The 13,565-nt window shown below is 42.8% G+C and overlaps 1 protein-coding gene across 7 annotated transcripts in view; it reads right to left on the bottom strand.

The window, feature by feature from the left end:
* LOC129818246 (LHFPL tetraspan subfamily member 2a protein-like) overlaps positions 1 to 13,565 on the bottom strand; it is a 76,855-nt gene that overhangs the window by 13,661 nt on the left and 49,629 nt on the right. The window contains exon 1 of one of the 7 annotated variants that reach the window (XM_055873999.1): positions 3,472 to 3,560. The exons of 5 other annotated variants lie outside the window; for them this stretch is intronic. The gene's annotated coding sequence lies outside the window, so the exon portion shown is untranslated. Of the gene's footprint in view, positions 1 to 2,082; positions 3,448 to 3,471; positions 3,561 to 13,565 lie in introns of those variants that run through there. One more of the 7 variants, XM_055874000.1, reaches the window with a different exon arrangement.

The following is a 13,565-nucleotide window of genomic DNA, read 5'->3' as shown; positions in this document are numbered from 1 at the left end:
AAAGTCGACTCTGCTATGAGGTCACACTCCCTTCTAGTAGGGATCAGTGTGTGTGTATGTGTGTGTGTAATTAATTATGTGTGTGTGATTGGGAGATGATACAGTGACAGCATTACTGAAACCTTGACCTCTCTTATCCTGTTGAAATATCAACAAACCCCAGCTTTCCTCCCTCATTTCTTTCCCTCTCCTCGTTTCCCTCTCTTTCCCCTCTCCTCTCTTTCCCTCTCTTTCCCCTCTCCTCTCTTTCCCTCTCTTTTCCCTCTTTCCCCTCTTTCCCTCTCTTTTCCCTCTTTTTTCCCTCTTTCCCCCTCTTTATCCTTCCACCAGACAGACAGAATGACCCAGATCTGTGGGCGGCTAGCGAGTGTGTGTGTGAATGTGTGTTTGTGTATTGTGTGGTGTGTGTCCAAGTCGAGTGAGGTCATAAAAACAGGCGCAGACAGCCATCCCTGTGGTGTAGGATAGGATCAGAATAACTTTTATGAAACACAAATATCTGTATTAACTAAGCACACACACACAGATGTCAGTTGAAGAACAGCCAAGCGTATGGCTCAGTCACTGTCTTGATGCAGAACAACTTTTCAAGTAACTTCTTCAACTTTGGGAGTCCCACCCACCCATGATGTTCTGTAGATCCTTGTAGATGTTTTCTGACACCAGTGATATTTCACAGACTCCAGTTCAAACACCACTAGAGGAAAGGCTCTGGCTCAGAGTCACACACTGGGACACGTTCTGGTCAGTTGCAGAGACTAAGTCCTCATTGACACACACACGTTGTTCGAAAACACTTAGAAAGCTGAAACAATCTAAAGCAGCTGGAGGAAGGAACACAGAGCCGGGTCAACTGACCATTTTGAAGTTTAGGCCACTTGGCCTTTGACCCCAACAGGCAGGGGTGCCTGATTGCAGGGTGGGGGGGGGGGGGGTGGAGAGAAAAAGACTGGTCAAGGGGAGAATCTGTAACTAAGGTAAAACTAGCTTACAGTCAATAAATTTGCTAGTGTATGATAAGATTGTGTCTACTTTGTTCTGAGGTAATATTAGGACATGGCCTACTTCAATATTCCCCCTAGAGATAGACCAGACAGACCACTAAACAGGCAGAGCTTCAAGTGGTTTGTTACCATGAGCAGAACTTTCCCAGCACTCTGTGAAGCACAGCAAACCAGACCATAAACGTGTTAGGCTATGACTGGATTTATGATGTCTATTACACACACACACACACACACACACACACACACACACACTAATAAGAGTGAACCAGTGACCATAGACTTAAAAACCCTAGGGTGTGTCTGTGTGCGAGTGTGTGTACACATTACCACCCCCATTAGTTCACAAACACTTCATCTGCACTACAAAGTACACAAATATGTCTGAGTCACACAGTGATGTGCAGTCTCAACAGCAGGTCCCTCAGCACACTAACATTGACAGGAAATATGGAAATATATCTATGGAAATACAACGGCTACGGTAAACGTCGGAGACGAGGTGGTTAGTGGCGGGTGGTACATGGTGGTCTCTCAATCTCTCTCTTCCTCTCTCTCTCTCACTCACTGGGGGCAACTGTAGGTCAAACACCCATATACACTGAGGCTATGGAGGAATGCCTATACTGTACAGTTAGATCTACACATCAGGTTTTCATTAAGAAGAACCAAATAAAGTCATTCGTCCATCCACTCAGGGCAGGCAGGGGAACAAAAGTATGGACGTTTCTAGACGTTCCCCTAACTAACTTTCAAAGTCTTTACTTTTGAAACCTGTCCTGAAAACTACTTTCAGTTGCTATCCTATTTATTGCAAAGCAACTTCAGAAACATATGCAGAGTTTAATTCCAAAACGCTATATCATCAGAAATGATTGCTTATTGGTACCTTCATGTGTGTGTGTAAAATATTACTGTTCTCAGATTTTATATTCATAGATTTTAGCTGTGAATTAAAATGTTTTTTTGTGAAATGCTATACATCCATTGTTTAGCTGGAATGGAATGTTCATATCCTGTACATCTGACTGTAATATGTGGTTGTTTTACCTAGCTATTTTAAGATGAATGCACTTACCGTAAGTTGCTCTGGATATGTGTCACGTTCCTGACCTGTTTTTCCTTTCTCTTGTATTATTTTAGTTGGTCAGGGCGTGAGTTGGGGTGGGTTGTCGATGTGTTTCTTCTAAGTTGGGATGTTTGTGTTCGGCCGGGTATGATTCTCAATCAGAGACAGCTGTCAATCGTTGTCCCTGATTGAGAATCATACTTAGGCAGCCTGTGATTCACGTGGTTGCTGTGGGTGTTTGTATCGCGTGTCTGTGTTAGTACCACACGGGACTGTTTGCGGTTTGTCACGTTTGTTGTTTTGTATGTTAAGTGTTCAGTCTATTTTCATTAAATATGAACACTAACCACTCTGCATATTGGTCTGATCCTTCTCGCCTCTGGATTACGACGATCGTTACAATATGAGCATCTGCTAAATGAGTCAAATGTAAAAAGTAAATGTTTTACATACAGATCTCATATTACTATATTGAATTATCATACAAAAATTATAATATCGATGTCACAAATGTATCACTTGTACATATCTTGATAAATTTTTTTAGTTATTTGTCACATTTCACTGTGTAAAATCTAGCAGTACTACTTATTTCTCTGAGAGAGGTGGATATACTGCAGCATTTAGCAAAAAAACATGATTATTTTTCTCCCTGAAATGAAACCATCAAGTGATAGATGTTAAACAAATACTGTACATGTCTGTCGTTGAACAACCCCATGTCACGATTAGATAGTGAAAAAATACACCAATCTCTTTCATAATTTGTTAAAACAATAAAAGCACATTTCTGAAAATACATATATAGCGTTTTGGATTGAAACTCTTCACATGTTGCCTCTTCAAACACATAAAGCATGAACATATAACACAATAACATTCCCATGGCCTACTTCCACAGACCAACTGGAAAACAACTTAGTGTATGACTGAGTCATCAGTCAGGATAATGAAGAGTAAACACAAGATCAGTAAACACACACACAGCCTTGTCGTCCGGTATTAGGTATAATATGACTCTTAACAATTGAAGTTGTGTCAGTGCTGTGTGACAAATGTTTGTAGTGCTCAACATTTCCACAGTGAGAGTGCCATCATTTCCCAGGGCTACTGAGTAACCTGCTCAACACTGGAGTTACATTATGATTAATATGAGGAACATAATATCTACATCCTCTAGCGTTAGTCACCCCCTTTGTTAGGCCTGGGAAATATTTCCAATCAGGGAAAGTAATACTTGAAACTGTCTTCTAAACACTATGAGGTAAATGTGAGCATTGAGCACTCTCACTTGCTAAATTAATCAATGTAAACCTTACAACAAGTCATATTGTTATATTCTGTCATGAAAGAGTAGCACAACTAACGCAAAACCAAAGAGAAACAATATGATCCAACCTGTTTGCCATATTCTCCTCCTTCAGTGCAGCTCTGCTGTATGTCTTGGTGGTTCTACCACTGGACTCCACACACCCAACCGCTAACTAACTCTCACTGAGACCCCAGTCTGTAGCTCTTCCCCTAACCCCTCCCCCTGGACTCACAGCCGGCAGTGATTTGCCAGACAGATGACGAGGCCACACCCCTGAGAGGGTGCACATGGTGACCATAGCTCAGCCCAGAATCTGGGTTAAAATAACAAATGCTGCAGCCAGCTGCACAGGGCCACCCTCTGTGTGTGTGTGTTTGTGTGTGTGTGTGTGTGTGTGTCCTGCCTGCTCTCTCTCTCGTACACATGCACAGAATGCTAGCCAAGCTGCTGCCGCTAATAAGAAGTATACGGCCCTGGACAATCCCAGGTTACATCACCTTATGGCCTCCAGTAACATAACTCGGCCAGAGAAACAGACTGAATGACAGCCCGGACTGACTGACTCACAGGCAGACGGGTGTCCGGACTGAAGGGTGGATGGACTGACAAAGTTTTGTGTGTTGGTGATGGGAGTCCCCATTCAGCCAGCCTAATGCTCCAATGGGTGGACATTAAAGTGAAAGCTACTCTGTTTTCTGTCACAGTGGAAGAAATTAGATCCATATGAGAACCCACACACACGACCAAAGCCTTTCCTATTGGCCAGTTTAATAGGGGTGTCCTTCCTAAAGTTGGGGTTAGGTCAGGTTAGGTTTCTTCTGATCCACCTGAAGCTTCTGGAGATTGTTTTTCACCAACACATGAAAAAAAGATAGATAAGAGCTTCTTTCAGAGTGGAGCAGAGAAGGGTGATAGGGAAACCATGCATTGATCCACTTGAGATAGCAGAGCCACAGAACAGTTCACAATGTCTGCTACTATAATCCATCTGCTTTCATCTCCAGCCCAATATAGACTCCTCTTTTACCCTGCCTCTATAAATACTACAGACCTCTATCTACTGTGTGTGTGTTAGAAAGGTGAAAGGTCTGTTTTAAAGGCCAATGCTGCATGGTCTCAGTCTAAAGTAGCACACTGATGATGATCTGCTTTTATTGCTGATCTCAGCAGAAAAGAGCTCATTCTAAAATGTCAATTGCACGCACGCACGCACACACACACACACACACAGAGGGTGGGTCATTTGTCACAGACCAATCAATAGTATCACATAGATCTAAGCAGACCAGGAGAGAAGGGATGAGCTCTTAGGAAAGATGAAGAAAAAAGAGAAAACAGGTTGCTAGACAACAGGCTAACCAGATCAATGCAGTTAGCTGACCTTGCGCCCTGGAATAACTATATAGCAATATAGTGAGACAAAGAAAGGAAGCAGTCAATGTAGACCAGGATTTCCCAACCCTCTCCTTGGACCCCCCGACACGCCAGATCTCCAGACGTGCTTCACATATGACTCCATGCAGTTTATACCCGTCCACATGTGTTTTAGATCAGTGTAGTGCCTGTGTGTGTGTGTGTGTGTGTGTGTGTGTGTGTGTGTGTGTGTGTGTGTGTGTGTGTGTGTGTGTGTGTATATGTGTGAGTGTGTGTGAGTATGTGCGTGTGTGTGAGTGTATGTGCATGCATGTGTATCTCCAGCCAGCATAATGAGGTTATCCAGAGCCCCCCCCCCCCATAAAATCCCAGTGGAAACTGATGGACAGACACACGGAAAGAATCTGGAAAGATGGGCAGATGGAAAGAAGATGGAAAGACTCTGATATGGAGTCTATGGAGTTTCCAGTCAGGAAAAGTAATACTAATGACAACCCACTCTACTCAGACTATTCTATTACACTGGTAGTCCTGGGGGGCCACAACACTGAGGTCTGGACTGAGTGTAAATATCTCCAAACGAAGCAGCCAATACAGGATAGTATACAGGGTAGTATACAGTACTGTATGTTAGCAGTTGAGGACTATTGGGGCCCAAAGTAGCCAAATATACTGTACAATGATAAATGGATCCACTGGCATCCTCTACATGCAACCAGACCTCGACGATTACACACACATGCACACACACACACTTGGATCATACTCTTGGGAGAGAGCAAATAGCCATCTGGCCATTCCAAGGCCACGCCTGCATATCTGAGTCTACACACAGATGGAGGAGTAATATGGTAAAGATGTGCATGCATATGCACACACACACACACACACACACACACACACACACACACACACACACACACACACACACACACACACACACACACACACACACACACACACACACACACACACGTTAAAGATGCTCTGGGGCAGGGTTTCCGTTATGAAAATGTGGCGCCGGACATTTGACCAGCAGCTTTTTAATTTACCGGACATTTGAGAAATTTGCGGACCCATATGCATTTAGTGTATAACCTGATAAGGGTTACGGTGCTCAGAATGACAGAAATCCCATTTAGATGATGGGAATTCATCTTAACAGAACATGCGAGGATGCAACGACGTGTGTCCTTACCGCGCACTTACTGTCCATATGTACTTTTCCTCAGCCAACAAGATGAGTAACATAAAGGAATATCTCTAGCCTATGCATAGGCGGCGTGTCAGTTTCAAGTTTGGGGAAGCTAATTTTCACCATAAAAATGCATCTTAATAATAAAGCATTCCATGCATCATCACATTTTCAGACTTATGTAAGATAGTCTACTATTCCTAATGTGAGTAGATTGGATAGTCATATTTAGGCTAATAATATAACTCAATCCCTATTCGCCAAAAAGACTGTTCAATGCATGGATAGAGGCCTGGACTATGGGCTATATCAGATAGGTTTCTTCTTTCTTTGGTTGGAAAAACACATTTCATGCATTTCTACTACACTTTATATGACTGGAGACAGCAGAATCTTTTTTAATACGAAAAATTACAGGATAGCCTACTCTGCTGATAGTGACAGAAATATCAATAAAAACGCCTTTGTCCATATAATAGGTGGGAGACACCAATAATAATAAGGGGAGACACCAATATAATGTGACGTCCATCTAAACTGGAGGAGGAAATTACTGTCCAAAAACAAACTTTTAAGTAGCACTGACCCAACAATAATAAATGGTGAATATGTGCAGTGTGCACTCACCGGGGATATTGCTGATGCTTTCCACTGGTGGTAATAAGATGGGCTATATGCCTACTATTGTTCGCTCAATTAAGCTGAGAATGTTGATAACTAAAAGACAGATTAGAGTCTTTTCATTGTCAAAGCCATTTGCTTTTCAAACAATGTTTTCCCACAATTTATTTTTAAATATTGCGATATTCCTGGCTGGGCCTCTCTACTTTTCACTGACAGTCGTAACTCAACAATCCTCTATTTGGTATTTGCGACCGCAGGCAATGCGATTTAAAACAAATTAAAAGCTAATGATCCTCTGTGGCCAAATCATGCTTTAGTAGCCTATTTTAAATGGTTGTATTTATTTCTGTATAGACAGGAGCAGGCTAATTAGGGTATATCATTTTGTCAATTTAATTCAATTTACTTAGGGAAAGCTTAGCTTCCCATAGCCATATGGAGGCACCGCCTATGAGCCTATGTCAATCTACTCTCCCACATAGTAGATAACTTTACCAATTCTATTGGTCAGCTTGTCGAGAAAGAAATAGCCCAGACAGACTCTGGGACAGTTGTGGGACAATAGATCCCAAATTCATACAACCAGTAGACCTGGAATACATAAAAAAGATGTCAAAAAGCGATAGATCAGAACGTTAAGCTTAAAATATTACAAAACTATTATTTTTTAACATTATTTGCGCAGCAATGCACACAAGGCAATAGGCTATGTGCGACTGTGCATTTGGCTAGCAGACAATGAAATAAAGTTGAAAACCAATAGAACATGAGAGAAATAGGCTACTGGTTTCAATGGCATATGAAATAATAGAAAAATTGCTTCCACAGATATGGTAGGATTTTGCGTAGGCTATTTTAAAGCAAGGTAAAACATGCCTCAATATTTTCTAAAACTTTCAGGTTTCAAACAATTAAGTAGCTATGTTTTCACAACGCACACTGCCTCCAGCTCATTGCAAAGCAGTGTGTGACACGCTGATGAAGCCTTCCTTCTGTTGCCTGTGCATTTGAATAGTGAATGGGAAGCATCCTTCAATTACCAGTTGAGAAATAAAAATAGTAGCTCTTTTTAATCATGGCAAAAAAAGATTTTTTATTTAATTTAGAATTGTTGCGCAATGATTGGGCTTATAAAAGTGCTGTCTGACATATTTCCTGCTCAAAGGCTTTGTATCTGTATGCTGTGCGCGTGTGATAAATAAGATAAGCTACATAACAAATATACACACACGCCAATTTAATTCCACTCAATTATGCGAATGAACCCATAGACCAATAAGCATGACCAGTTAAATGTATTCCCATCAACTGGTATTTTCATCAATGAATAGGCCAAAAACCATTATTTCACATGGGATTTATTTTCTTCTCCCGGTCAATTGGCCGGTGCTAATTATATTTCTCACTTTTTTTTTTCTTTTTTTTGAATGGCCAAAAGCCGGCTATTATCAGCTAATGGAAACCCTGCTCTGGGGATAGGCGTGTCCACTGAGTTTAATGTATCATATAACCTACAGCCCAGTCTGCAGGGATCTTATTTCATGATTTCATGGATGAGGATTTCAGTCCAAATCCCCCATAGTGCAACACTGATAGAAAAAGGCCTAGAACAGTAAATATCTGGAAAGGTCTTTCAGTCATGAAGAAGGGACAGCGAGAGGAGCTTATGTAGAAGACGTCTGTAATAAAGCTTAGGACTACCTGAATGATTCCTTCACTAGTAGACATTCCAGCATTACATAACGACAGCCTTGAAAAGCCATCGGAAGGACAAAACAAACTTCCCCTGAAAAATAAACCATCCATCTATCCATCTGTCTATCCATTCAGCACCTCTTAGGTTCCTTGTCTTCAGCAGGCCTAATAGGCCTCTCATTCCTGTTGGAATTGAAAACTACTGCACTCACAATAAACAGGCAAAAGCAATACTTCAACTTCAGCAGTCGGCAACTCCATTAGCCCCAAAGATAGTTAGGTGTCCTGGGCTGAGTGTAATGACTGTCTAGCACTGTTAGGAGCAGATACAGTGTCATGGGTGTATCTGTTAATGTACTAAGGTCTGAAGTGTCGTAAGCACAGTGCTGTGTTGAAGATGACGGAGTCTCTGTACTGCTTCAGACCGTGGGAAACAGAGGAAAGAGAGGAGGAAAGAGGGAGAGAAAGCGATGGGGAGCTCAACTCTCCCAGGTGTTTTCTCAGCTGACGGCAGCGGTGGGATCCACCCGTCACAGAGGTCTCAACACCTTTCCTTTTCTCATCCTCCCCCTCTTTCCTTCCTCGTGTGTATATGTGTTTGAATTCTATGAGGGTAAAAGTGCCGGGCCTCAATACTCAAGCCTAGTATAGGAAAGAGACTTGGAGGGTGGTCCGGGTGTGTGTGTGTCGTCTTATATTGACAGTAACACTGCCAGCCTGTCGAGCCCAGCGCCCCGGAGGTTAAGAGTCTGTTGGAAAACAAAAACCATCTGACATATCAGAGTCTGGCATTGTCAAAGTGTGTGGCCAACCAGCAAGTTTCAAGTTTTAATGTCACATGCATAAGTACAGTGAAATGCTTTTCCTGCAAGCTCTAACCCCAACAATGCAGTAATCAATAACAATGTAATATTAAAAATAACAAGGTAGAACAAAAACACACAAGATCTAGAAATAAGAGCATGATAAAGTACACTATATACAGGGTCAGTTCCAGTACCATATTTACAATGTGCAGGGATACTGTCTCGATGGAGGGGGCGACGCTGTAAACACGGGCTTACTTACACTACGTTGCCACCTTGATAACCTAAATAAATATTGTTTGTGGACTTTCGCTCTGTGTTCAATACCATCATCCCAGGACTGCTACAAGACAAACTCTCCCAGCTGAACGTGTCCAGCTCCATCTGTCAGTGGATCCCTGACTTCCTGACCAACAGGATGCAACACATGAAGCTGGGAAAACACCTTTCAGACTCTTTATCCCTCAGCTGCAAGGATGCATGCTCTCACCTCTACTCACTCACTCTACACCAGTGACTGCACCTCCAGCATCGCATCTGACAAACTACTCAAGTTTGCAGATGACACCACTCTGGTCTGTCTGATCACCGACGACGATGAGTCAATGTACCGTGGAGAGGTCGAGCGGCTGGTGGCCTGGTGCAGTCGCAATAACCTGGAACTCAACACAGACAAAACCATGGAGATGGTGGTTGACTTCAGAAGACTCCTCCCACTATCTCTACCCCTGGAGATTAATGGCTCAACTGTTAGCACGGCTGAATCCTTCAAATTCCTGTGGACCATCATGTCCCACAACCTCAAGTTGGAAGACAACATCACAGAGGTCACCAAGGAGGCACACCAGCGGATGGACTACTTGTGGCAGGTGAAAAAACTCAACATCTCCCAGTCAATCCTGATCTGGTTTTACACATCAATCGTTGAGTCCATCCTCACCTCCTCTATCATAGTCTGGTTTGGGTCTGAGTCTGCCTGCTGCAAGGGTAAAGTGCAATGGTCTGCAGAAAGGGTAATCAGCTGCCATCTTCCTTCCATCGAGGTCCTGCACAACTCCAGGGTAAGGAAGCGTGCAGGAAAGATCATCGCCGACCCCTCCCACCCGGTCCCCAACTCCAGAAATTCACTCATGACCAAAACCTCCCGCTACCTGAAAAGTTTCTTCCCCCGGGCTGTGGTCCTCACCAACCAGCCATCTGGCCCACAGAGACTAAAGGACTATGCACTCTATGCTGCACACCGCATCAAGCCTTCTCTGAACTGTACACAAAATAACTGCACTAAACTGCATTGCACTCTGTTCATCTCTCTGCATTTAGATATTCATACTGATACTGTAAATCCACTGTATATCAACCATATACCCGCTGTATATCAACCGTATACCCACTGCATCGCAGTACTAGCTGCGCCACCAGAGTCTCTGGGTTCACGCCCAGGCTCTGTCGCAGCCGGCTGCAACCGGGAGGTCCGTGGGGCGACGCACAATTGGCATAGCATCGTCCGGGTTGGGGAGGGTTTGGCCGGTAGGGATATCCTTGTCTCAGTATGTAAATGTAATAAAATGTATGCACTCTATTGTAAGTCGCTCTGGATAAGAGCGTCTGCTAAATGACTAAAATGTTAATGTTAAATGTTAAATGTATATCAACCGTATACCCACTGTATATTGTATATCTGCTCATTCTCTTATAGCTCTATGCTCACTCTACCTAGTTGTTTATAATGTATGTAAACTTTGTTTAAACTCCTCTGTCTGTATTCTGTCTCTACATGTTGCCTATAACTAGCAGCAACATATCACCAAGTAAATGTAATACCCTTGCTAAAACCAAGTATAGAGTTTATTTGTTATAATTAATTGGTATTAGATTTAAAAGGTGATCGAATTGCTCCTGATTTGTAATGTTGTTAATGTATCTATTTTGAAGAAATATTTATTTAATGTGCAAGTGAATAGGTTGGTTTACTTTTAAGTTTAAGTTTTGACCAATAAGGTAGCTTTGTTAAGCTGTGGCCAATGGGAGAGTTGACCTGGTTAACTGGAGGCCTGGGAAAAGAGACGTTGAAAGAGAGATGGAGAGACATTATCAGAGTTGGTGAAGGAAAATGATAAAAGAAGACGATAAAAATAAAACAAAACCCATATCTACCGAGTTTTGAAGGGAAATACTGATTTGATTTTATAAGAGTTATTATTTTTGCTAAGAAAGACTTAGTAGAGACTGAAGTTACCGCCGCATCGTGGAGGTATTTGACAGCTCGAGGTTAGCCTAGCATTGTGCGAGACCTGGAGAGAATTGCTTGTGGAAGATTAACGAGTTCACGTATCCATGGTTATATCTGTTGCTGCTAAGGAGTACTGTCTGCATTGATAGCTGTGCTTGCTAGGGATCTTGTGTGGACACCTGCACGGCGCTGAGGAAATATCTACGAGTAGTGAACCACAACGATGGGGTGCTTCAAGACTTTATGTGTGTCGTCACCTTTTTTTTTTTTTTCTCCAATGCCCGCCAATGGGTTTAAGCAAGTTTGCAAGTAATTTGGATATGGGTTGTAAAAAATCATTGGGGTTAATAATTTTAATTTCTTTTGATTTGGTACATTGAAAATGTGATAATATACATCTTGAACCTTATGTCTGCTGCATTGGTGGAGTCATTTACTGTTTCATTTAATGCATGGGAAAGCATATCCTTATATAATAACAAAAATCCATAATCATTCTATCTGAAGTGAATCCTCTAGTTGTCATCACCCTAGCGAGTTTACAATAGGGATTCTTATTGGAGATGTCCTTCTCACCTAATGTCCCATGCTGTTCAGATATTCTAAGTAAGGTAATATCGTGAGAGTCAAATTCAAGCCTTGTGAGAGGGTTACATAAAATTCTGAGTATGTGTAAATATACTTGGTGAATAAAGGTGATACTGATTTTCATTGGAGAGGATTATAGGACACACACACACACACACACACACACACACACACACACACACACACACACACACACACACACACACACACACACACACACACACACACACACACACACACACACAGACACATGCATGAAAACACACACACACACTAAAGAAGTGGAGAAAAGCAACCAAACAAACCCAGATATCCTCCACAGTATACAGCAGCTCTCACAAAGACCAGGAGAGATCAGGAAACTATTCAACACCCAGACACTGACAACCAAAACACTGCTTTTCGGTAAGGTCTTAAAACCCCATTTCCCACTGACCAACAGGCTCTGTAGGCCTTAACACTGTTCCCATTATACTTAACCATTTCCAGCCCCACCTTAGCCCTTTACATGAACGCAGAATGGAATGGGGAAAGGAAAGTCCAAACCCTCTGTGAAGGCCTGTTTTCCCTACAGGGAGTCAGGGTAGATTAATATTGTTCTGGAGGGGTTGTGTCCTGACCAGGGGGTGACAGCAGTTTAATCCAAACAAACTGGCCTGAGGGTAACCAACTCTCCCACTGAGCTCCCCAGTACAGAACACTATGGACTTCCTGCTAGCTGGAAACCTGGCTGGATGCTTTACACCAATGGCCCTCAGGTCGGACCTGGGACTGTGCGTGTGTGTTCTCCCAGGAAAACCTTATACTCTGTTCCAATCAACAGTAAGCACTCCCTTGTCTGCAGAGGTATGGGGGAGTACACTGGCTAAGAATCTCAGCTTTCCTAGAGTATCAAGTGATATCACCTCTGATCCCAGCAACCCTTCCCGCTCACAGCTAAACACATTAAGAAGGGGGGGGGGGGGGGTAAAGATGTAGAAAGATGAGGAGGGAGGTAGAAAGAAAAGTGGAACTGAGGAGAGAAAGAGAAGGTGAGAAAGTGAAAGATGTGGACGTGTGTAGGTATTGTCTGGCTGGTTTCGGGGGTAACTTAGATGTGACAGGGTTTTCACCTGGAGACAAAGAGAATAGTGTTATAGTCACACCCTCGGGCGAATACCTCTACTGCTCTCATTCTAGTGTCTGACACACGCACACACACCCACCTGTCCCATCCATGTTACACTACACCAAAGCATCACTACTCTGGACGGTTCTGACTTAGAATATGTGGACAACTACAAATACCTAGGTGTCTGGTTAGACTGTAACTCTCCTTCCAGATTCACATCAAGCATCTCCAATCCAAAATGACATCTAGAATCGGCTTCCTATTTCGCAACAAAGCATCCTTCACTCATGCTGCCAAACATACCCTCGTAAAACTGACTATCCTACCGATCCTCGACTTCGGCGATATGTCATTTACAAAATAGCCTCCAACACTCTACTCAACAAATTGGATGCAGTCTATCACAGTGCCATTCATTTTGTCACCAAAGCCCCATATACTACCCACCACTGCGACCTGTATGCTCTCGTTGGCTGGCCCTCACTTCATATTCGTCGCCAAACACACTGGCTCCAGGTCATCTACAAGTCTTTGCTAGGTAAAGCCCCGCCTTATGT

This window comes from Salvelinus fontinalis, chromosome 21 (genome assembly GCF_029448725.1).
Source record: "Salvelinus fontinalis isolate EN_2023a chromosome 21, ASM2944872v1, whole genome shotgun sequence".
Lineage (NCBI taxonomy): Eukaryota > Metazoa > Chordata > Actinopteri > Salmoniformes > Salmonidae > Salvelinus > Salvelinus fontinalis.
This window is presented reverse-complemented; position numbering and strand designations above follow the sequence as displayed.